Consider the following 25,560-nt stretch of genomic DNA (forward strand, 5'->3'; position numbering starts at 1 on the left):
GGAGAACACAAAATGGAGTCTGGGTACGATCGAGAAACGACACATTTCAGAACCTCAGACCCTCCTTTTGCCATTACTCAGGCAAAAAATCCACTAACTAGACTCATGTTAGTCTGAGTCAGAGTCAACATTAATGGCCATAAGATCGTTCAGCTGTTGCTGGACCATCATCTTGATATTCTCAGTCTGTGGCGTTACAGGCTGTGATACACATAAAGTGGCGAGCAGACCACAAATAGTAGGACCACAGTGTATGCAGAGGCAACAGGAAAATATGATGGCTAGTATTGCTCCAAGGAATGTTAGTATCTTCCATCCCCAGGTAGACAATAATCCCCAAAACCATCCCATGAGGGACCAATCTCCTTCATCCTGATGGATCGATGTGGAGATGGTATGAAATTTTGAGATGGCCTGATATACAGTTGGGGCGTCTTCGGGAATGTATATACAGCAGCTTGATCTGATCAATTTACAGACTCCTCCTCGGTCTGCTAGGATCACATCTAGTGCAATTCTGTTTTGTAACGTCATAAGACGGTCCGCTCGGAGTTCTGCAGTAAGGTTACTTAATGCACCTGCAGTAACATCGATGGTTGTCTCAACCACGCAAACTATTTGCCTAATGTTCCTGCTGTTAATCATTGGACCCCAAAAGGGAATGAACCCTTTAAAGAAATCTCTCCCTTCTTGTCCTGCTGTGTCTTTGGCATCAAATACGCCTCTACCATATCTGTGTCTGTGATGGTCTGAAGGTGCAGTATACGTAGGGGGGAGCAAGAATGCTATGTAACATGTTCCCGAAAAGTCAGAAGGGAGCCATGTATAAGCTTTGTCATAGCAGACAAAATAGGTTCCTTGTGATAGGATCAATGGAGGGTTATTCCGAGACGTGAATACATATGTGTGGGAACAATTTTGCTGAGTGTCATTCTCCTTGCTATTAATTCGGAGACAAAAGTTGCCCTGGTGAAGTACAGTCCATGCTGTGGAAGGCTGTTCCTGTTTGGTTTTGTTATTGAGACTGGAAATGTAATGTGTTACATTCCCTCCTTCGTAGGCTTTCTTTTCATCTAAAGGAATTTTATTTTTCCCCACGATTTTAGCCATGGCCACTATACCCTTTATCAAAGTGCTGTGGCTAAAATCCATTCCATTCTCGAAGTACCTATAGGATATCGGAGTTTGTTGTGGTAGCCAGCTGAAAACATAGCTAAGTAATCCCATGCTGAACCTTCATATGAGAAAGGTAGTACTAGATAGGGCATCCCTTTATGGGCAGTGTGAGGCATGAGTCCAAACACCTAGCAATCAGTTATGTTGACAACTAACTGATGTTGGTGTAGCAACTGGATAAATGAATTCTGATATTCTGTATTTCTTATTATCTCATGTGTGGAAAGGGCATTCATCTTGTGTTGAAAATTAGGGGGACGAGAAGGCACAGGAGTAGATAGGGGAACAGTTTTTAGTTGCAACAAATGGACAACCCAACTTATTCAGCTGCCTGAGTAAAGGCAACCTAAGATGGCGTAGAACACAAAATGGAGTCTGGGTACGATCGAGAAACGACAAATTTCAGAACCTCAGGGACGAGAAGGCACAGGAGTAGATAGGGGAACAGTTTTTAGTTGCAACAAATGGGGGTGCAGGGGTAGGTGTACTGGCCTCACACCATCATCAGGTGGGTGCAGGTATACTGGCCTCACACCATCATCTGGGGGTGCAGGTGTACTGACCACACACCATCATCAGGGGGATGGGGGGCAGGTGTACTGGCCTCACACCATCATCTGGTGGTGCAGGTGTACTGACCTCACACCTTCATCAGGGAGTGCTGCCTGCAGGTGTACTGACCTAACACCATCAGGGGGTGCAGGGAGCAGGTGTACTGACCTCACATCATCATCGGGGGTGCAGGGGGCAGGTGTACTGACCTCACGCCATCAGGGGGTGCAGGGAGCAGGTGTACTGACCTCACCGTCATCAGGGGGTGCAGGGGTAGGTGTACTGATATCACACCATCATCAAGAGGGGTCAGGGGCCAGGTGTCTTGACCTCACACCATCATCAGGGCGTGCAGGGGGCAGGTGAACTGATATCACACCATCATCAAGAGGGGTCAGGGGCCAGGTGTCCTGACTTCACACCATCAGGGGGTGCAGCCTGAGGTGTACTGGCCTGACACCATCATCGGGGGGCACTAAGGGCAGGTGTACTGACCTCACACCATCATCAGGGGTGCAAGGGGCAGGTGTACTGACCTCACGGTCATCAGGGGGTGCAGGGGTAGGTGTACTGGCCTTACACCATCATCAGGTGGGTGCAGGTATACTGGCCTCAAACCATCATCAGGGGATGCAGGGTGCAGGTGTACTGGCCTCACACCATCATCTGGGGGTGCAGGTGTACTGACCTCACACCATCATCAGGGGGAGGGGGAGGGCAGGTGTACTGGCCTCACACCATCATCTGGGGGTGCAGGTGTACTGACCTCACACCATGATCAGGGGGGTGCAAGGGGCAGGTGTACTGACCTCACCCCATCATCAGGGGGTGCAGCCTGAGGGTACTGGCCTCACACCATCATCAGGGGGTGCAGCCTGCAGGTGTACTGACCTCACACCATCAGGGGGTGCAGGGAGCAGGTGTACTGACCTCACATCATCATCGGGGGTGCAGGGGGCAGGTGTACTGACCTCACGCCATCAGGGGGTGCAGGGAGCAGGTGTACTGACCTCACCGTCATCAGGGGGTGCAGGGGTAGGTGTACTGATATCACACCATCATCAAGAGGGGTCAGGGGCCAGGTGTCTTGACCTCACACCATCATCAGGGCGTGCAGGGGGCAGGTGAACTGATATCACACCATCATCAAGAGGGGTCAGGGGCCAGGTGTCTTGACCTTACACCATCATCAGGGGGTGCAGCTTGAGGGGTACTGACCTCACACCATCACCAGGGGGTGCAGCCTGCAGGTGTACTGGCCTCCCACCATCACCAGGGGGTGCAGCCTGCAGGTGTACTGGCCTCCCACCATCATCAGGGGTGCAGGGGGCAGGTGTACTGACCTCACACCATCATCAAGGCGTGCAGGAAGCAGGTGTACTGATCTCACACCATCATCAAGGGGGTCAGGTGTATTGACCTCACACCATCATCAGGGGGTGCAGCCTGCGGTGTAATGACCTCTCGCCTTCATCGGGGGTGCACCCTGAGGTGTACTGACCTCAGAGTGACCCTTGACCCTGTTTTCAGGCCAGGTCGCTCCCCTGACGCGTTAGCTCACCGTGCTAGTGCTGTGTCTGACCTGTGCCCCGCTGCTGCCGCCGGTTCGATCCCTGGTGGTCCAGTGGGTGTAAGCTTGCTCTCTATTCTGCTCTTTATTGCCTTTATTCTGCTGCCGATTGTACTGTCTCCACTGTGTTACCCTTTTCTTTTTGATTCACGTTCTGTGCCCCATTGACTGTACAGTGTTGCCTGTGCTCCCTTAGCGTTTTTTCTTTTGTGCTCCTTTGCGTTCAGGTGTACTGACCTCACACCATCATCAGGGGGTGCAGGGAGCAGGTGTACTGACCTCACACCATCATCAGGGGTGCAGGTGTACTGACCTCACACCATCATCAGGGGGTGCAGGGAGCTGCACTCTCTGATGATGGCGAAGTCAGCCTTCCTATAAGAAAAACGGGCTGCATTTAATTAAAGAAAGAGAAAAAAAAGCTGCTTCATTGAAAAGAAGTCCCAGACATGGTGGTCTGCTGAGCCCAGCAGGCCACCATCCCTGGTAGGGCTGCTGGGCTCAATGGGCTCGCAAATTGCGAGAGCCTCATTAATATTAATGAGCCTCGCAATTTGCGACCCCGATCTAGTGTTGGTAGACAGCTGCAACCATCGCTCGCTGCAGTGGTGGAACCCTCAAAACTTAGCAAAAGGGCAGCCTTTCATAGACCCGATTCCACAGTAACCGGTTGGGGTGCCCACCTTCAACATTACAAAGTCCAGGGGCTGCGGTCGGACAAACACAAACGTCTCCACATCAACTACCTGGAACTTCTAGCAGTGTTCCTAGCACTCAGCTTTTCTCACCCAACTTGTAGGCAAGACTGTCTTAGTTTGCACGGACAACATGACAGCAATGTACTACCTACAGAAACAGGGAGGGACTCCCTCTCTCCAGCTGTAGCACCTTGCACAAAGCATTTGGGATTTGACGATTCACCAGAAAATCTATCTCCTAGCAGAACACCTCTCAGGAGTAGACCATCAGTTGCAGACCTGCTCAGCAGACACAGGTAGCAAGTCCATGTGTGGGAACTTAATCTCAAGTTCTTCTTCCCTACGTTCAAAACTGAGGGTTTCCACAGATAGATCTGTTTGCCACAGTGCAATGCCCTATGGATGATTTGGTCAGGGATATTTGCTTATGCTTTTCCGCCTCTCCTGCTAATTCCATTACTAGTTCGGAAGCTCAGACAAACGTCCCGGTTAAAAAAGGCTTGTTGGATGTTGGGGGCAGGTTACGACCTCTCACATACCGGTATGCGAAGGAGGCACTACAGGTCCCAGGCAGGCTCTGCTCAGAATTGCTGGTCATCCCCTAGCCACTTCACATCCTTGAAGTGATTGACAGCTAAAACAAGCGTGTTACTGAGAAGGGAATCCCCCGTCTCACACATAGAGAAACACCTTAGTGGGTGTAAACACATAGTCTGGTTTACACATTCACTAAATCTTAGTTTGCACTCACATAATTTTATATAGGTCCTGAGGAAAGCCAGCATATTCATAAGGCACTGGCTGAAACATGTCGACCCACCATTGGATGTGAGAGGTCGTAACATGCCTCCAATATCCAACAAGCCTTTTTTAACCGCTGACGGAGGCCCAGTTATTAAAGTTTAATTTACCCTCGGGTACTGGGACCCCCGCCAAGGCGTTTTAATATCACAATACTTTCCACCTCACACTGCACACTCAGCAATATACCTGCTCTGCTGTAATCAGGCGTTGAAGCACACCCGGGACACGCTAGGTGTTACTGGGTGGGCCCGATGATGAAGCATGCCACCAACTAGGTTGGTGGGTGAGGGCTTCATGAACACACCTACAAGGTGTTCCCAACCCCTGACAAAACATATCAGAGTCCTTTAATACTTAGTCATGAATGAGCTAGTCTCCTTTTGATTTAACATATATAACCCACGGGGATACGGACTAGCTACCTGGTCCTCTCTCTCTCTTTTGATACGCACATATATCACTATTAATTGAACCATCAGAATTCTTGTATAGAATTTATGTGCTGCAATGATAATAGAGCAAAAGATACACAATTGATGGACGGAATGCAGAACAAATCAAAACTTTCACCCCCAGTCAAGAGATCTGGGTAAATCCATCATTATTTTGCTCACCCTGCCACCCCAGTTCAGACATGGCCATATGCAAATGAGTCTTGACCCTGTGCCTCATGGGAACAGTCCAGCCCGAACTGCAATGATAATAGAAGCAGATAAAAGTCATTAGCAAAATAAGCACTTTGAACAGAATAAATAGTTCCACCATCTTTTAAAACAATGTACATATGCAAGCATATGATAACTGTACACAGCGCTTTCCTACTATGCTTTCCCGTGTGTGTGTGTGTCTGTTGGTCTCTGTGTGTCTGTCTCTCATTCCCTGTAGGGAAAGTATGTAGCTCCCCGTTCTAGAAGAGTTGGTCAAGAAGGAGCACACTGCATTGAATAATTTCTTTGTATGCACTTTTTATTAGTATTACAGGAAATCCCAATGATTGATTGTCTCTGTTATATTCTTCTTTCCCACAGGGTCATCCACTTCAGTCCCTTAGGTGAGCCTCGGCCGCCGTCGTCCCTAGGACAGAAGGAAAAGACTCAGGTAAGTGTTTTTGCTTCATGGTTTCAGTGGAGAAGTGTGGCTCAGGGGTTAGAGGCGGCAGACCCGGAAGCTGAGATCGGCCCTGGACCAGGGTTCAATTCCCCGCCTCGGCGGGTCTTGGGCTCAAAAATTCCACGGACTCGATAATTCTCGCTCCGGTGCCTTCTCGACTCACGGGTTCACACTCTGCGACTCTGGGCAATAGCTTGCTTAATCTCCACAACGGCACCTCGCGGCGGGATGCCTGGCTTTCACCTTGTGGATACCCTGCCGGGGTTATCTCACAGGGGAATACCAGGACGGGTTCCCTAAGCAAGCGCCGGGAAACCCTTTGTGGTTAGCTGTGCGCTATATAAGCTCAAATACATTTACATTTACATTTACATGGTTTAGTCAAGGGAGGATGTGAGGGATAAATAATAGCTATGCATAAATGTGAAGGGAGGGTGTAGAGGTTGGAGCAACCAAAAGAAAAAGAGTAGCTGATGATTTCTGCTCTTGTCTTTGTTTCCGTCTCACTTATTTCCTTTTCTCTGGGTCCCTTTCACCCCTCAGCCTCCCCTCCCGTCCCTCTCTTACTCAGCCCCTTTCCAAAAGCCCGTAGACGCCCACGCACCTGGAAGAGCCACGTCCCTCCGGGGCAGTGGCGTGGTGCCTCTGAGTCCTTCAGTGAGGTCTGGTCTTCTGTTTCGGCTTTTCCTCCTCCTTCAGGTTCGGGTGTTCTGCTCGGCGACAAGCTGTGACCTCCCCTGGGTTCCGGTTCACTCTCTCGGAAGGTTGTTAGTCCTTCTCTGTCTTTCCGGTCTTCCCCCGCTGCTGGTTTGTCCGCCTCGCGTTCCCATGCCGCGTGTAGCTGGACCAACTACTGACCAACCTGACGCGCTCTCCACCCCGCCTTCTTCAAGCATGTATCCTCTGATGTACGTCCACAGCTCCGGTTTAAAGGGGCCGCCTGCCGATTCTCCTCTCTCAACTTCTTGATGACAGCAAAGCGGACATCAGGTAAAAGGGGACTATGAATATAAGAGGGGAGAAATATTTGAAGGGATGGCATGGCACTCCTTATCCTCTATCCCATCGTATACCACACGGGCTACCTGACATACCCCACCCCCAGACGTTTCCCGTTCAGGGAAATGAGGGATGTGTGAAAGAAAGTCAGCAACTTGGTATGCATAGTATAAAAGATGACAATGCTAAAACTAGTGCCCATCCTGGAATAAAAGAAGACACACCCAAAAATAGCTTATCCTAAAAACCCACCTTCCAAAAACAAGATACCAAACAAAAGGAAAATCTTAGGAGCTTCAGGTGATGTTCCTTGTGTCTGATTTACTGGTGCTTGTTTAGGTTTACAGGAGTCCAGAGGTTACATAGCAAACCTTGTCTATGCATGCCGTGTATTTTTCATTCATTATTGTCGTATTTATGAAATCCACTCATCGCGTGCCAGAAGGTAGATGTATTTGGCTACAGTTGTTTATATAGCCCAGACTTGATCAGGTCTGTGTCTCCTGCTCCACAGCTTGTACCCGTAAAAGTGCATCAATGTCTCCTTCCCTTGGAAGCAAATCCCCTTGTATTCCAGTTTAAGCATATTTATTCTCATAGAATCACTTTCAAAATCCACTGTTCCGCAAGTAAATTCAAATTCAGTCCCCCAATTCATTTTGGGGGTTCTCCCTTCATCAGGGGGGCGCATGTGAGGAATCTATGTTGTACCTTGTGTGCGGAAAATATTGACATAATAATTAACTATCAATGCAATCTAATCCTACATATACATAAATAAATAGTTTACTACATGTCCTGGTAGAGCCTAACCGCATGTCTGCGTTTGTGTTATACCAGGGTCTTCGCCTTTTCGATAGTAAGAGCTACTTCTGATCGAGGAGAATCATCCTGATCTACTGCCTTTATCACGTGGCTTAGCTAAGGGTAGATAAATGCCAAGCAACCTCATTGCTGCCCTAGAGCGCCCAGTCCTGCTGCAGGGGGACATAGCATTTGTAGCACTGGGTTTGGAAAGGTTTACCTGTAGGGCCCCTAAGCCTTTGTAGCACTGTTAGGTTTACCTGCGGGACCCCAGGCATTTATGGTACTGGTAGGAACGGTGGATCTGTGGGGTCCCCAGGGACCCGTTTTGTTCATTTTATTCTTATTAACGAATCCCATCTGAGAGGTGAGTGTTTCACTGAGGGTTGTGGGCTCTTTGTCATGCAATACATGGGATGGCATTGTTCTCTCTGAGTGAGTGTGAAGACAGAAGACTTCTATTATCGGGTGAGTTGCCCTCCTGTTCATTGGCTCCTGTCCAGATCCTGGCCCTGCTTTAACAATTCAAGATTCATGTTCAGTAGTGGCAGTCACAGTATAAGGACTATGAGCAATACCTGCTGTAGAGTTTTCGCTGTCCTAGAAAATATGTCTCAATGTAGGAAAGGGCCTGTTTTGGACATGGTTAGCCTTCACTTTTTACTTGGAAAATGATATAGGTTTTTTCTGGAAGTGCACAGGGTCCCTGCCAACCAGGTCCCCTGAGCCCGATCTCCTTCATTAAGTGTACCAGTCGTTTCCACGATTGTCAACGCATTCGCTCACATATAAGTCCCTTGTAAAAGATACCTCTGGTACCAAGGGCCTTGTTGTTACAGAGGGTCCCTAAAGGCTGCAGCATAAATTATGCCACCCTAAGGGACCCCTCACCAAGCACATACATACATACATTCATACACACATACATACATACATACATACTGCCACTGCAGCTGTGTGACTTGGTGCAGACAAAACTGAAGAGTTGACATGGCACACATCCCTGTATGCGATGCCCATAGGGACTGTCTGAGATATAGGTAAGACACCCCTCTAGCAGGCCTTATAGTGGACGCTGCTTTAGGAATATCTCCTGCAATGTCCTTGTTGATTCCTGGATATTGCAAGTGACCAGGCAAGCTCTATAGTAAGCACATTGGCTGGACACTTGTCATTACGAGTTCCCCAGCCTCATGAAGGTTTCTCTGAAATATGGGATATTTGATACCAAACATCTCGGCATATTAAACCTGCATTGATTGCAGTGTCCGATTTATAAACAATTGCACACAGAGTGCCCCTTAGAGGGGTCCCCTAAGATCTACCAATCCTTAGTGTGGTCACCGACTGGCCTGAGCCAGCCTGCTACCACCAGACAGTGTTCTGTCCTCATAGAGAGAGTGCCTGCACACTTTGAGGTTGATAACAATGCCTTTCCTGGGTGGAGATATTCACACCTCCCCCTCATCAGACAGAGCCATCTGTGGCAGGGATTTTCAAAGGCCTTGCCGCCTTGGTAATGCGACCCCAGCCTCTTCTGTTAGAGGGAGCAAGCGATCATCCTGGCCTCACCCCCTTTTAGGCGTTTGGCCGGAACAGCCTTAAATGCAACTCCGACAAATCGGAAGTTCTTTTCTTCGGTTGTCCAGCAGATGGAAGGAATGGTGGCCCTTCGCCATGTTTCCGCCGGCCCATGATTCTGAAGCTGCAAACAATCTGGGCATCTTGGTTGACAACACCCTCTCCTTTAAGGCTCAGGTGTCAGGACTAGCAGGGAAGTGCTTTGCAATCTTGAAGATGTTGAGGAAGTTCCAGATAAAAACCACTTTAAAAAGTGGACAATTCAAAAGGGACAAGATGATACGGACAAGAGTAACAAAGACTTCAAAGAGTCTATCTTAGCTACAAAATTAGAAAAGTTTAAGAAAGACTTAGCGAGATTTTCAATGGAGAAGGTATACCCATACACTAGTGACACTTATACAGCGCCTACATTTAATCGAGGTGGCAAAAAGGGTGGCACTTCTAGTTCAGATGGGACTTCCAGGGATTTAGACACATCACAAACTGGACCTTCTAACCAAACCCCTGGGGGCCGTGGGAATAGAAGAAATTGGAGAAGTCAACCACAGAACTTCAACAACTTCCAACCATGGTGGCCAATCAACCCTTGGATGATGGGACCAAACTGCCCTCCTCAAATGGGTCCGCCCTTCTGCCCACCACAAATGCAACAAGGCCCAGGGTCTTTTCCTTTTTTAGGGTTTGGCCAGAGATGAGGCAGAGGCAGGAGGAGACAAGGAGCCGTGCCACAACAAGTTCATTGGAACACGGATACGAACACCCCACAACAATCGAGGATGGATTTACGCAGCGGGAAGAAAGTCCCCCAAGACACTGCGGGAACAAGCAATCAGACGGCATCGTGATCAACCTCAGCTCACATACACTCTCTACCAACGAGGAGCGCCTCTTGAACAAAGGCTTGGGATTCGTAGCAACCCAAAAAGGTGATCCCTTCCAGGCCCAAATTGAACTATCTCAGCTGTTTAGGAAAATAAGATTGCACTACTTCTTCTCAAAAACGACTAACTTGGAAACCATTACCAGAGATAACAACACTGGATTGAAGAGACCCTCTTCGTTTAATCCACCCAGCGCCACCTTACCTCCTAAGGTTCTGACTTTTGAAGCAGCTGTGGAGAATGATGTCACAAATCTTTACAGAAGAGAGGTCAAGCCTTTCATGAATCTCTCTAGGGATGAACAACTGGCCTTACGCTCACTAACTTCCAACGATAAAATTACCATCAAGCCGGCCGACAAAGGCGGAGCCACTGTTATCTTAGATACCGAGACATACAGAAATGAATGCCTCCGGCAACTAAGTGACCGTAAATCCTACCTACCACTGAGAACTGATCCAACAGAAGGACTACAATCGAAAATAAGCACCTTGGTAGAGGAAGCTACAAGTGAGGGATGGATAACATCACAAGAAGGACAGTACCTGGTCACCAAACAACCTACGATCCCGTACTTCTACTGTCTCCCCAAAGTACATAAGCCACTAAGGCCACCACCTGGTAGGCCTATTATATCAGGCATTGGGTCGGTTTTGGAACCACTCTCGACCTTTGTCGACTACTTTCTTAACCCAATGGTTAAAGCAATGCCTACATTCCTCCAAGACACTAAAGATGTCCTAAGACTCCTTCCAACGATACAATACAACATCGAAACTGACATCCTAGTATCGTTCGATGTTGAGTCCCTATATACATCGATTCCGCAAACTGAGACCTTAGAAGTAGTAGGCACACTGTTGGAGCAGAACAACCACCAATCTATCACTCCCACACATTTCATCATGCATCTAGCAGAAATTGCTATGAAGGAAAACTATTTTCGCTTTGAGGATACCTTCTACCTGCAAACATCCGGGACCAGTATGGGCAGTGTTTTCGCGCCGAGCCTGGCGAACCTGTAGGTTCATAACTTTGAGCAACAAGATGTCCTAGTAACCACCAATCCATACTTACCATCGATACATGTATGGAAACGTTATATTGACGACATCTTGGTGGTGTGGCGTGGCACGGAAGAAAACCTTGTGTCATTCCACAGCTGGTTGAACGGCAAGAACACATATCTCAAGTTCACCATCGAGTATAGTAGAACATCCCTGGCTTTCCTGGACATAAAGTTACATGCCACTCCCACTGGCATTGAATCGGAGTTATATCGCAAACCTATGGCCAAGAATGCACTATTGCGATATGATAGCTGCCATCCGCGAGCCCTGAGAGACAACCTACCTTTTGGTCAGTTTCTCAGGGTCCAGAGAAATTGCTCCAACAAGGAATCATTTGAAGTCCACTCAAGAAACCTGGAGGCTCAATTGAGGGAGAAACACTACCCCAAGAAAATCATCCGCCGATCTAAAAAGAGGGCTTCCAATAACAACAGAGAGGCCCTACTTGAAGTCCTCCCTCCAAAAGAGAAGTCGGATCGCATTGCTTTCGTCAACACCTTTAACAGTCGATCCAACCAGTTGCAAAAAATCATAAGAAAACACTGGTCTATCCTAAGAACCGGAGGTGACGACATCCCACAGCCTATGTTCGCCTATAAAAGAGGACCAAATCTGAAAGATCAACTAGTCCACACACGCCCACGCAACAAGGAAGTGAGGCAAGTGGGTACTCTATGGGACCTACCACCGGTAGTAGGACACCATCCGTGTGGAACCTGCACCGTCTGTCCTCAGACCAATAAGTCCACTGAGATTGACATCGGCACCAACCGCCCATGGATACAAAGCAAGTTTACGAACTGCAACAGCAGTAATCTGATTTACTTGATCAAATGTCCATGTCAATTACAGTATGTCGGCATGACGACCAGAAAGATACGGACACGCATCCAAGAACACAAAAGTACGGTGTGTTGTCGGAAACAAGCAACCCGACTCACCGCACACTTTCTGGAGAAGGGTCATGGTCCTGAAGAGTTTTACTGGACAGTCCTTGAGCAACCGCACATCCCTGACTCATGTGCGGATGTCAGCTGGTTTTTGTTTAAAATTGAACAAAAATGGGTATACCGCCTCAACAGCGATAAGGAGGGCCTTAATGAGCCTATACCCTGGATGTCCCTCTAAATGTCGCCCTGTATAGTGTCATATACCACCAGTAAAATACCTCAAGGGGTTAGTTTTCCAGCTACCATGCAACTGTATTGGTACATTTTGGATATCCTATCTGATATCAATATCCAACATTGTTGCCTTGCAGAATGCTATCTTACACACCATGGAGTGTCTTTCCAGCTGCCACACAACATATGAGTGACTTATTATATTAATCACACTTTGTTGTGCCGCCTAGAGCGTGTTCTAACACACTTTTAAAACACTTCTTGCGCAGTCCTCGCTGAATCATCGTCAGAAACGCGCTGCGAACTACGTTTCCCAGGATTCTCAGCATCACGTGACTGCCCTGGTCACGTGACGCCCGGGAATTATTTACGATTCTACAAAGCATCACCGTGTTCCGCGATCGGTGCCCCCCCAAGCAGTACTGAAGACTGCCCGGAGACATCGACGGAAAGGTGAGTGCATCACCGCCTGTGCGCACTGATTCATCCACGCACGCTGCCTACCTTTCTAACGCACATACGGAGAATCTTAAGCCGTTAATGGCGACTCCGATTTTATGACAAAATACTTCGCGCTCATCGCGCTCACTCGGAGGCATCTTTTCAAAGTGTTGACACACATTTAAATAGTTACGTCCACACGGAGTACTTTCCATTTTTAACGAGCTCTCTGTGATCGTATGATCTGTACTTTGCAGCGTCACTTTGTACTTTGAAACCCCCTGGGAAGCCCACTCACTGTCATTGTAAACGAGCTCTAGCCAAGAACATACCATCAGAGCAATGTAGCATTGGTATGCTCGTTTCTGTGCACAGCCACGCTATTCTCTCGCTTGTTTATGTACATCTTTTTAGGCACAACGTGAGAGACTGTGTATATACAAACATTTGGTGTTCGTCCTCACTGGCTTTGATAGATTTGCCTAGAAGTCTGTCACCACTTGACATACAAGAGGTCCAGACCACCTCTTGTCTCTATTTTATTTCTTTCTTTTTTCTTGTGTCACATCATGAAACCGCTCTGTAAATACCTTATAATTATCCCCAGAGCGGTGCTCCTTTTACCTGCGCTGCAGCCAGGTGGGGTGAAGCCTCTCAACCTACATACAAGGGTGAGTGTACACTTGAGACTATGTCCTAGTATGAGTGAACATATTGCATTGCCAGTATGATTACAAACAGAAACAATGTGAATAACATTAAGTGTCCTATTTGTTTCTTTGTTTGTCTGTCTGTTTGTTTTACATGTTGGATCCCTTGCCACAGTATACGGTTGAGTACGCCTGGATGTCCAGGTGATATTTTTTCATTATTCTTGTTTACAAAGCAGTAGTGTTTTTTTCTAAGGTCCTGAAGAATGCATTAGAAACTTCCTTCTTGTGAATGCAGAAACACGTCGACCACCAATACTAACTATTATTTCTCAATGATACTGTTTTGCTTGCTTTTGGTATAGTGGTCCTTCTTGCTTGACTTACTGACCTACTCTGTGACCCCCAGATATTATTTGTTGTTGTGTATTGAGTTCGGGGCTTATATCTGGTCGGTCGGTAAACCTGCCCTTAGACCCTCCCTAATTGTTTGTTGAACGAAGTTCTTGCCTCTCCTATCATTTGTACATAGAAAGATCACAGTGCAGGCTTTGATAGGATCGCTCTTGGACTATGCCAACATCCTCTACCTCGGGCTGGACTGTTCCCATGAGGCACAGAGTCAAGGCTGATTTGCATATAGCCAGCGTCTGACCAAGGGTGGTGTGAAGAGCAAAAAAACGATTGATTTAGGCCCAGATCTTTGGACTGGGATGAATGTAAGACATTTTTCTGCATTCTGTCCATCAACTGTGTTTTTTGCAACATCCTCTACCTCGGCCTCCCTGACTACCTCCTGAATCGCCTGCAGGTTGTCCAGAATTCAGCAGCACAGGCCATTTATGGCCTAACCAGAAGAACTAGGGCCAGTGACCTTCTCAGGTCACTACACTGGCTACCCGTCAGAAAGCGCGTTACTTTTAAGGCCCTGACTACGGCCTTTAAGGCTTTGCACAACACCGGTGCGCCGTACCTGGAAAAAAGGGTCAATCTTTATTTTCCTTCCAGACCCTTGCGGTCATCCGCTATGGTTATGGCTACCATCCCGGTGATCCGGCGTGCCCGATGCAGGGGACGATCTTTCAAATATATCGCCCCGCGTCTTTGGAACTCGCTTCCTTATCCCTTCGATCCAGTGCCAGTCTTCTTTCCTTTAGAAAAAATTTGAAGACTTTTCTTTTTTCCCAGTAATTGTCCTTTAGTCCGTTATGTACCTACTTCTCCTCTCTGCTGTTGGTTACTGGGTATTGTGTCAACCTGCAGCGCCGGGACGCTCCTTGGAGCAGCTGTGCGCTATATAAATAACCCATTAACATAACATAACATAACAGGCGCAAGGGCAGGTGGGAAACCTTATATAGAGCAGGAGGTGCGCCACCGCACCCTCTGTCAACTCCACCCCTCAGGTGCTGGAGGCGAGGTGAGTTACACTTTGTAGTACCCACCATCTTGAAGATGATGGGACTCATCCAAACAGGGTTAGGACTGTGTGCCCTTCCCACATGAGGTGGGCATGATAGAGGGTATAGACACCCCAGGAAAGGGGCCCATTAGCCTCTACCTGTCACTCCCTTGTAACACCCTTAAATCAAGATTTTAGGTGGCATCCTCAGACCCTGAATTTCAGTTCTTGACGACCTAAGAAGAGCCGGGCACTGCAGCCTTCTCTGCTGGTGAAGCTCTGTAGAGAACTATGGACATGGTCCCAGCCCTACTGGCCTGTCTGCATCCCTGGATGATCCTGAACCAAAAGGCAAGTCATCTTGCCGACCAGCGACCTCCAGAACCTTGGGAGGACTAGCTGCCTTCGATAAAGGGCAATCTAGTTTTATGTAGTGGGATTTGGCCAGGGAGTGTCAGGACAAGCCAAGCTATGTTACTCACTCTATATTTGCAGACTTTGTGTTTTTGGTCTAATCACTCTCACTAATGTGCACCACATTTTCGGTGTCAACACCATCGATTGAGCACTAGTTCAATAAAAAGAGATTTACAAAGTACCTGTGTCTTGGCAAGATAAGCAGCGTGCTGGTCATTTATTCAATCGAGTCTGTTGTTGAGCTCTGAGTTCAAGCTGCCCTTTAATGTAAACAGGGTCATTGATTTGGCAGTATCAGTATCTGTAGTTAAATTAGACAAAAATGAGTTCTAATTGCCAACTCCCTGACACCCTGAATGGCCTCAACCCAATCACCCTCGCCAAGCGTGCCTAGATCCCTCTCCCACACAGCTCTCCGCGTCCCCAAGGCATCCAGAGAACTGTAGATCAACTTCCTATAGATGGTTGAGATTGCTTTTTCGGTCAGGAGATCAATTAGTAGCTGGTCCTCCAGTAGGGATGCATCAGGCAACTGCCCCCCTTCCCGGATGTGACTTTGCAGAGCGTGGCCACCTGCAAATGTCAGAACTGTTTTAGTCACCTAATTCATACTTTTGTAGTAGGATCGTGAAGGACACAAGCGCCTGTCCCCCTCACACATCGCCCGGCCGTTCTAAGCTAATCAATCCCCATTTTGTGAAGCCCTGCAATCCTCCCACTGCACTTAAGAGATCACCATCATACAGTGGAGTAATTTCAGTCAGCTTACCTTCCCAGCCTAAATACTTGGTAGCCTCTCTCCACACCCTTACCACTGTTTGGGTATGAGTTGGTATGGTGCACTCATACTTTCTTTGATACAGCACCTGGGTGGGGTAACCTCTCTTGCCCATGGCCAATCTATTTACCCGGTAAGCAGGATCCTCACAGTCCGCAAAAACCCAGTTGTTGACTGCCACCAGCTGCGTGGCCCAGTAATACTTGTGAATGCTCCGGAACGCGAGTCCACCTTAATAAACTCCCCTCTGCAACTTACTCAGCGTGACGTGCCACCATCCACAACAGGAGCCGACGTTCTCAGACTACCTTTTGAAAAAAATGTCTGGTGGGATCTTAAAGGACATTTTTTGCCCAATGTACAGGAGACCCTGGAGGGTCATCACTTTAAATAGGGCCACCCGGCCCAGTAAGGAGAGCGGGAGCGTCCGCAAGTGTGGGGCATCCCAGCGAAGACGGTCTAATCTCGGAAGTATGTTCCTGCCTGTGCTCTCTTGTAATGAACACAACCAAATATTTAAAGCCATGTAGTGCCACCCTAACTGTGCACCTAGAGTGCAGCCGCAGGATCCCTGCCACCAGCAGGAATATTAAGGACGTCTTCCAGTTGATATTATATCCTGATCAACATGAATACCCCTTATGAGAGGTCCTGGTGAACCCAAACATGTGTGAAGAGCATAGGAGACAAGGAACATTCCTGGTGGACGGCAAAGAATCGGTAGACTGTATTATTGAGGCGCATGCGCGCTAGAGGGGCCACAAACAAGAGCTTAACAGCAGCGCTACTGGTTCAGCAAAGGAATGCCCTATTGCATATGGCACTCCATTAAGGTGTCGGAGATTTAAGCGCGTTCTCTGGTGTGGTATAAAGCCCAATTGATCAGGATGAACCACTGTTGCAATTACTGACCGCAGGCAGACCGCCAGGGCGTTAGCAAGTACCTTAGTCTCAATATTAAGCGGGGAGATAAGTCTTTAAGACCCACACTCAGTTGCTGGTTCGTCCTTTTTGGGATGACCGCAACCTCAGACGTTCTTTGGTCCTCCGGGAGACATCTTTATTTTCAGGCAGTCTGAAACATACTCTGGAGGTACTCCCTGATTTTATCCATCATGATTTTATATCATTCTAACGGGAGCTCATCAGGTTCCGTTGCTTATTTATTTAGCCTGTCAGGTCTTGGTCAAGTGCGTCTAGGTCCTTATTTGTTAGCATTGCAGGGTCAGGTCTTTCAGGAAGTCTCTCCCAGTATTTCCGTCCCCTTGTTGTCTGTGTCCTCAAGGATCCAGTTCCGTCCTTTGTCTTGTCTCTCTAACCATGCAAGCAACTCATTGGCTTTATCACCAACATCATAGAGACCATTCTGGGTAGCCAGCGCATGAGTGCACGCTATTTTCCATTAGTGCTCTTAATGTGTGCTGCTTCAGTTGATGGTGTAATGGGAGAGAAACTGATTCCCCACTTGCCAAGCGAACCTCCAGGAAAGCACATTCCTTATCCTGAGCCTCGCACTTCAATTTACGTTCCTTCGACATTCTCCCAATCAAGGCTTGTGTCTGGCCTCAAATCACTGCCTTGAGTTCACCCTATAGCACGCAAGCTAATTCAACAGGCCGCCCATTCTCCCTAAAATAGAATTCTGCTCTATCTCTCGTACATAAAGTGTGGCAGGGTATGCTCAGACGTGAGTCCCTTGCTCACTTTGCCACTGGATTCAAGCAAGCCGGGCCGAAGACGGCTGAAATGCCAGAAACCGGTCCCCGGAAGCTTGTTTCCGGTCCAGGGAAGGCATGGCTTGGCAGTTCGGGCTGGACTGTTCCCATGAGGCACAGGGGCAGACTGATTTGCATATGGCCATGTCTGAACTGGGGTGGCAGAGTGGGCTAAAGAATGGTGATGGATTAAACCCAGATCTGTGGACTGGGTGTGAGTGTCTGATTGGTTCAGATGCTCCGTCCATCACCACCCCCTTTTGTACCACTATCTCTCATACAAGCTTTGAACGTCTTGTCTTTTAAACATCACGGATCAACCCTTGGGGGTAGGATGAAGTCCACAACCGGACCATCGAGTTGCACCTCCACCAGCGAATGGTCTGAGATTCCCCCTGCTATGTGCGTAGCGGCTCTAAAATCATCTTCATGGACAGTCTGGGTGAAAAGATAGCGCAGGCATGCCAGACTACCATATGCTGCAGACAGGTGCGTCCAGTTCTGATACCCTCTTCCCCTCTAGGGGCATTTAGGAGTATCATGAATATAGTATAGGTGCAGTTCTGTCACTCCAGTCACCCCAATGCGTATATGCTCTGTCGTAAGTGTCTTATCCTTCCATTGGATGAGTCAGTCTAGTCTGGGTCTCTTTCCTGTTTCCCGGCACTTGAATGGCACGCCCGAACACTCGAGAGAGCAGTGACCCACCAGCAGGCTTTTGTGAAGCGCTTTTGTCCTGGATGTAAGGCTGCATTCAGTAGGGCACCCACTCTGTCTTTTCTTTGCCTTTGCCTGAAGATCAGCAGTCCCAAGGTAGCAGTCACACCTGGTCTGTTGGTAAGTGCAGCCCCTCTAGAGGCCCGACCATCAGCAATTAAGCCCACACTGTGCCCGGCTGGACCACAGGCGTAAGCTCAGACAGGGTGTTCGACACTGGAGTAGTTGTAGTCCCTCATGGGCCTCTGACACAGAGTAGCCAGAAATAATTCAGCTGCTAAAAGCCCAACACAGGCTCTTCAGGAAGTCAGTAGATTCAGACCCTGTTGTGTTAGGAATTTGGCAAATGCAACCTTGAATGGGCAGTTGGCAGCACACAATCGTCCAACTGGGCCTCAACAATCACGTTGTCGGAAGTTTTATTTTCTGCCTTGAACTGTTGGGCGAGTCTTGGCGGGGGAGGAGGGGGTCCATCAGACTAGCTGGTCCTGCTGGATGGCTTTCCGGCCCGCCCTACAAATAACGAGGATGTGTCAGACCTTGCTTCTTCCAGGACAGCCTTGTCCTCCTGCTGGATAGTCAAACTCCCTTCCCTTTCTTACCAGACAAGCAGACTTCTGGGCAGACTTTTAGGCTCTTCAGGACAGGTACACAGCTTCTCCATTAAGTAATTCAGCCTGCAGGTGATGTCCCTTCAACTTAGATAGACTGTCAGACTGACACCATCCCTGTTGGCACAGCAGGCACCTGGGTACTTAGTAGAGCACATTATTCCTGGGTAACAGAGGACTTTGTACTGTTTACAATCTACCAGTTTGGTCTTTCCTTGCAATTGAAGGCGGCAACTCTTACATCTAAATTTCAGGTTATTAATTTGATGAGCCTGTCGACTGACATGCTTTGCAGAGGTTTCTTTTTAAAAGGCACCGAGTCTGTTTATAATGCACAATTGCATTAATTTTTTCTGCATTTAATTTAATTAAATTAGATCACCAAGAAAACAGTTTGTGTCTCAATGTTTTCAGCTCCTTACAGAAGGATTCATTTGAACCTTGGAGATTATTATTCTCGGTCACCAAAGGATGGGAATGGATGAGGCTGACCAAGAACAGAGGAAAGCGTGCACTTGAAACGAGAGTAGGTGGGAACAGAGACGACAAAGGGGTGCCCCCCTTGAGTTCTTGAAGAATAACATCAATGTCATTGAAGAGCCAGTGAAAAAGGCATGGTCTTGAGATAGAATTTGCAAAGCCAATCTTAACAGGACAGTTATTTTTACCTATTTATAGCTCATTCAGGAAGTCCTTTAAACACCGTAATATTGAAATATAGTGCTCATATGCAGAGCTGCCCTTTTCAGAAGTTCTGCCGAACAGAATTAGCCTACCTGTTATTCTACGTTAGTTTCTCTTTTCAAAATCCTCACACTTCTTTAGGGTTATTTAGCACACTGACGAGACCACCATTTTTCTCCTCAGAAGAGGACCATTTCTTGAAACCTTTTGGGCCCAGAAAATATTGGAGCACGATTATTCAAATCTGTTTTCCCAGCATCCTTTGTTGGCCCATCCAAATACGGAGATTTCTCTTACGTGCGACTTTTGCAGGAAAAGCTACATACAGATCCTCGTTATTTATTTTTGACTTGTAAGCCTTATTGTTCCTCGCTATATGAGCAGGTATAAAATACAACCATCAGAGTCATCAAACTTGTACTTTACAACCAAAGGTTTTTTTTAAAGTTGCATTAAATGATAACATTAAATACATCTGATGAGATGAAATAGAAAACTACACTTTAGACAAAGGCCTACACAAAGCATATGCCCCTTGTATAACAGTGTGATTCTAGGATCTTTTGAAGGTGGTAACCATCGCCATCCATCTACAAAGATCACCCTGGATGCTACCAGTTGATCTTGTTCATTGTATAGAAATCAGTCTTGAGCATGAACATATTTTACATTAAAACTAAAACCACGTTCCTAAATGTTATCCTGATCCTAACCTTCTTGTCTGTCCTACCCTATGAGCGTGTATTTGAATCCATAGACTGTTTATCTATCCAAGCAAAAATATTACCCTACCTTCAACAAGTTATCCTTGAGGAACCGGCCACCCTGTCCACGAAAATTAAGAAGTTATTGCTCAAGACAGTATGGTTTGTCTTTCGTGCAAGTGGATTACATGTAACAATGTCTTTTTAGGTTTTGCCTGTCGAAAGCTGCGCAAGCAGCGTTTCGCGCAGGCGAAATCTTATGTCAACAGTATGTTGGCCTAGTCCCGCCTCTGTCTTCCATTGGCTAGCTCCATAAATGGAGGCTAGCCATTGGAAGACAGATCTGTCCGTCAATGCCGGAACAGATTCGTGGGCGTTCCGGCGATTTTTAGGCTTTCTGCACACGTCCTGCGGCGGTGGGCGGGTTCTTTTTTTTTTGGGGGGGTCTCGCCATCCTTCGTCACACCAGCCTGCTCGCTCTCCCTGTGAGGACGCAGACCCGACCCGCTCCCTACTCCGAGCTGGGGTATGCTGCGCGATGTCACTTTCCTTGCAGGTAAGCGGAAGTGACGAACTGAACGGCAGTAAGAAAACGACCGTAAGGTTGCCCGAGGACAGAAAGCTACGGCTGCTTTCGGTAATTATTCGTGAGCATTGGTGAACCCGGGCCGCGGTGAGTGTGGTGCTCTTTCTTTGCAGGCTTAATGTTGGCCACCGGCTACAGTGACGGGGTGCAGGGCGAGAGCCGTGTAGGTGGGACTGAGTAGTGAGACCTGGGAGGGGTGCGGCGAGAGGCACGGCTGCTGCTCTGCGGGGGTGGGTGGCAGACCGTGCCTGCGCCCCCACGAAATCAATCAATCGGGGTATACAGTCCTCGTATATCGGTCTCTTCTCAAACGAGGAGCATGCAATTCAGAAATGCATACTTCCACTGGCCTGATGGCCTCTGGTGCCGGGATGGGGCTGGCGCAAACCGCAGGGCCCCTGGGAGGGTCTGCCATTCCCCCAAGCTGCGCGTTGGGTATTTTTGTATAGATCGAATGTTTTAGGTTATGTGTCTCCCCTATAGAATTTCCCTTCCGCAAGAAGGTTTTGTGTGTCACTACATCTGCCTTCCGCTGGATCGCCACCACGCTACTCCGCCCCACCAGTGCCCCTTCCTGGTAGGTGTACCAGGACCCTTTACATCGATAACCACTGCTCTGCATCCTCGCGCCAGACAAGAAGTTTGAGCTTTGCTGCCAGGTACCGAGTCTGCAAATTGGTTTTTGCTCTGCCCACTCCATCCGTAGTCCTAAAACGTTAGGGCCCTGGTGCTTTCCCTTTCTAATCTTTATTCCTCAATATCGCATCCGTACCATCTCCATTGACATCTCCAACCCTTAAAAAAATAAAAAAAATAATCCTCCCACACATGGAGTCTGCATAAACGCTAGGCCATTACGCACTGAGACCTCATCCCCACTCAGAAGCTCGGCAGCTTCCAAATCTCATTAGGGCGTCTAGACACCGCCCCACCACTCCACCGAGCCCTCCTCACCTGTCGGACGCGAGCAGCAGAGATGGAGGCCACAGGCAAACCGAGTCTGTTCCAGGAGTAATAGAGCCCCCCCACGGGCGGAACTCAGCAGGAAAACAAAACTCCTGCTCGAGTGGGCCTGGATGTGTATTTGAATTATACTGAGTTCATGGCCCAATCGGTTATTTCAAGTTACAATGGGCTAGCAAAGAACAAAGCGCAACAACACTGTGGGCTTCTGGTACACGACTGCCAGTCCTTGTTACATGCAAATTAAACTTTATTTTAGATTCCTCTATAACAAGTCCACTGTTTCTTGGCTGGCTGGTGCACAACTACCTGCAGAGAGGGGGAAAAGATGTTGACCTCATGTAAGGCCCCACAAAGTACCCCCTCGGCCTGCCCCTTCCCTGCCCTCTTCGACAAGGTCGTCTACCAACTCTCTGCTCCTTAACTGTGCTATGGTGACCACTGTCCGCACGAAGCAAAAAAGTGTTCCTTCTGAAATAAAAATAGAGAGTTATTCTTATAAATTGTAGCACCTACGATCTTTAATTTCCAAAGCATCTTTATGTACAAGGACATGAGGGACATACACGGGTGACATTCTTATGATGTATAACTGTTATTTCATTCAAAAACACATATAGTTTTTCATGATGGTGTTTACCAACAATTTGTTTTTCTAAAGTACAATTTTACTAAATTGGACCCCGCCCTGGGTAACATTGCTGTCCCAGCCGCGCAGTTGTCACTCACGTGTTTAAAGATTTAAATAAGGTACATTGGAGGTAATGTCACCCGTTACGCAGAGCGTTTAGGTTTAGTTCTGAAAATCAGTAGAGCTTCATGAAAAACGTACTGAAGGGTGGCTGCCGAAAGTACCATCAACTGTGCGGAACACGCATCGAATTCACTGGCACATGGTGTACAAATACGTCACATTTTTAAGTTCTCAGAAGTTAGGAAGTGAGAAATGTAGGTCGACACCTATCTCCAGAAAGGGCATCTATAGAATCCACCCCACTTGGCCCACCCGAACCAGTCCTTTCTGCTCTCCATATCCCATGACAATTACTTAACCTCGCCGGTAATAAAAAAATCCCGCCTAAGCCGTGTTGTGATTGGGCTCAGCAGCTGTATTGACAGGCCGGGCTCTCGGGGTGGACAGGACCCTCCCATGTGGATTTAGCTGCAGGACAACACTGCCTGCCCAGAAGGCCCAGACACCTGGAGGACACCTTTAAGCCACCTCCCGGCCGATTTGTACTTCAGAGGTGCCCTGGTGAGCCCCCCGTTGTAAGACGCAGTAGCTAATTGGCTCAAACAGCTTGTAAATCACTTTAAACAGGCGATGGGCGGCAGTGAGCTGACGCCTGCGGTGAACTGGGGATCGGCGGCCCCAACAGAGCTCAGAGCGGTAGAAAAACAACTCTTACATTTTACCGGGAATCATAGCAGTAGAGACAAGTAAAAAAAAAGAAACCTCAATTTCTGATAAACTTAACTGTTGCCTGTCGCGGATTACCAGATGCGCTTTCTTATTTGAGAGCATCCATTTTCTGGTTTTATCCTTTCGCTCACAACCTTCTCTGTATTGCCAGATCTATGTGTATCACGTGATCCTGTAGTCTCACATCACTGGCCTTGTTGCTAAGTGCAACTTCTGTACACTTCTTGCTTCGTGTTCAAGGACCATCTTAGCTCATAAGACAGTGCAAGGCATCTTGAGCACAAGGAAAGGAGTAACTTTAGTGTCACCTTCCATACCCAAGCAGAACCAACTTCCAACCATCTCACCATTCTTCTGTTTCCAACTGTTTCCGCTTGTGTCCAACTTGACCTTTACATATGGCCCCTCCTTGTAAATAGCAGCAGTGTGTGGGGCTCGCAGTGTGTGGGGCTCGCAGTGTGTGTGGGGGGCTCGCAGTGTGTGTGGGGGGGCCTCGCAGTGTGTGGGGGGGGCCTCGCAGTGTGTGGGGGGGCTCGCAGTGTGTGGGGGGGGGGCTCTGTGTGGGTGTGTGTGGGGGCTCGCAGTGTGTGGGGGGCTCTGTGTGGGTGTGTGGGGGGCTCTGTGTGGGTGTGTGGGGGGCTCTGTGTGTGGGTGTGAGGGGGCTCTGTGTGGGTGTGTGGGGGGCTCTGTGTGGGTGTGTGGGGGGGCTCTGTGTGGGTGGCTCTGTGTGGGTGTGTGTGTGGGGCGGGCTCTGAGGAGGGGCTCTCTGTGGGTGTGGCTCTCTGTGGGTGTGTGTGTGTGGCATTTGCGAGAGATTAAGCTATTGGCATTGTAAATGACAATGCCATTTATTTATGTTTTCAAAACCAATACATAAATAAAAATGTTGTCATTTACAATGCCAATAGCTCTAACTTTTGCAAAGGCGAAACCGTTGCATTGTAAATGCTTGTTTAAATATCTGTTTGGTGCCAGTGCATATGACTTAAATTTCTGCCTTTGGGATTCTATGTTACCAGTCCATAGGGTGCATGTATCCTTTGTGAGCTTAATAAAATGTTGAAAACTCTATAAATCCTCACTCCTACATCCAAGTTCTCGCAGGCTACAATTCTACACTCTGCTCTGTATGAAAACAGCTCAACAGTTTCAAAATTCTGCAACTCTGCATTGATTTGGCTTGTAAATTATATTTTGGGACATTTTCATGTATTAAGTATTTAATTTTAATACTATAGGTGATTGAAATTACTGACGAAGAAAGCAAGATTTAGCACCAGGCAACTGAAGTCAGTGCCATAAGAAGGATTATTTTGAAAAACTGAAGGACATCCAGCATTCTACATTTAAACAATTTCCAAAATCTAGGTGTGGCGAGGAAGTGGGAGCTGAGGAAAGTACTATACTGTAAGTGAAGTCTCTAATTTAGCATTTCATTAACCCAGAGCAAAGCCAAATCTGTGCACAGAATAACCTTCATCTAAAACATCATGTAATTCCAGAGAGGAAGCACACACTGCATAAAAGAAAGTTGTAACAAAAGGTTTCTTCTGCAGACCATCAAAGAAAAGACGCTGAGAGAAGACTCCGAAGCTGACACGTTAACAACCAAAAGATTGGAAAATCACCTTTGATCAACAACCGTTTTTAACCAGTTACACAAGTTTGAGACTATCTGACTCTGGGTAGAAAACCACGACCCACTCTGCTCACTCTTGTGAAAACCTTAAAAATTCACCACTTTATTGTGTTCATGACCATCTCAGATTGTTTCCTTTTTATTGTGTACTGTTCTGTAATTCTATGTAAATCGCCTCAACAGTATCTGTTGTGCAGGAGTGAGATGTAAAACTGTTAAATATAAAAATGGATTAAAGGAGCACCGTTGCGCTATATCTAATGTAAATAAATCCTCATCCTCAGAACTACAAACCTTAACCTTACACCAAACATAGAAAGGGTAAAAGGAACTGATGTTCTGAGACTCATGATCTACAATGGTACTGTGCACGTTCTAACGCCCTCAGTTACTGCCATTACATCAGTGCAAAAAGGTACTTATCAGTTCAATTAATAAATATTAGACTAACACCTTAT

The 25,560-nt window shown here is 47.6% G+C and overlaps 1 long non-coding RNA gene across 1 annotated transcript in view; it reads left to right on the forward strand.

Annotated features, from left to right (window-relative positions):
- Positions 1 to 25,176, forward strand: part of LOC147665091 (uncharacterized) — a 37,883-nt gene extending 12,707 nt beyond the window's left edge. The window contains exons 2-4 of the long non-coding RNA XR_015305049.1: positions 5,829 to 5,898; positions 24,702 to 24,870; positions 25,020 to 25,176. This is a non-coding gene — a long non-coding RNA (uncharacterized LOC147665091). The remainder of the gene's footprint in view (positions 1 to 5,828; positions 5,899 to 24,701; positions 24,871 to 25,019) is intronic.
- The last annotated feature ends 384 nt before the right edge of the window (positions 25,177 to 25,560 follow it).

Source organism: Lissotriton vulgaris, unplaced genomic scaffold (assembly GCF_964263255.1).
Source record: "Lissotriton vulgaris unplaced genomic scaffold, aLisVul1.2 SCAFFOLD_1404, whole genome shotgun sequence".
In the NCBI taxonomy this organism is placed as follows: domain Eukaryota; kingdom Metazoa; phylum Chordata; class Amphibia; order Caudata; family Salamandridae; genus Lissotriton; species Lissotriton vulgaris.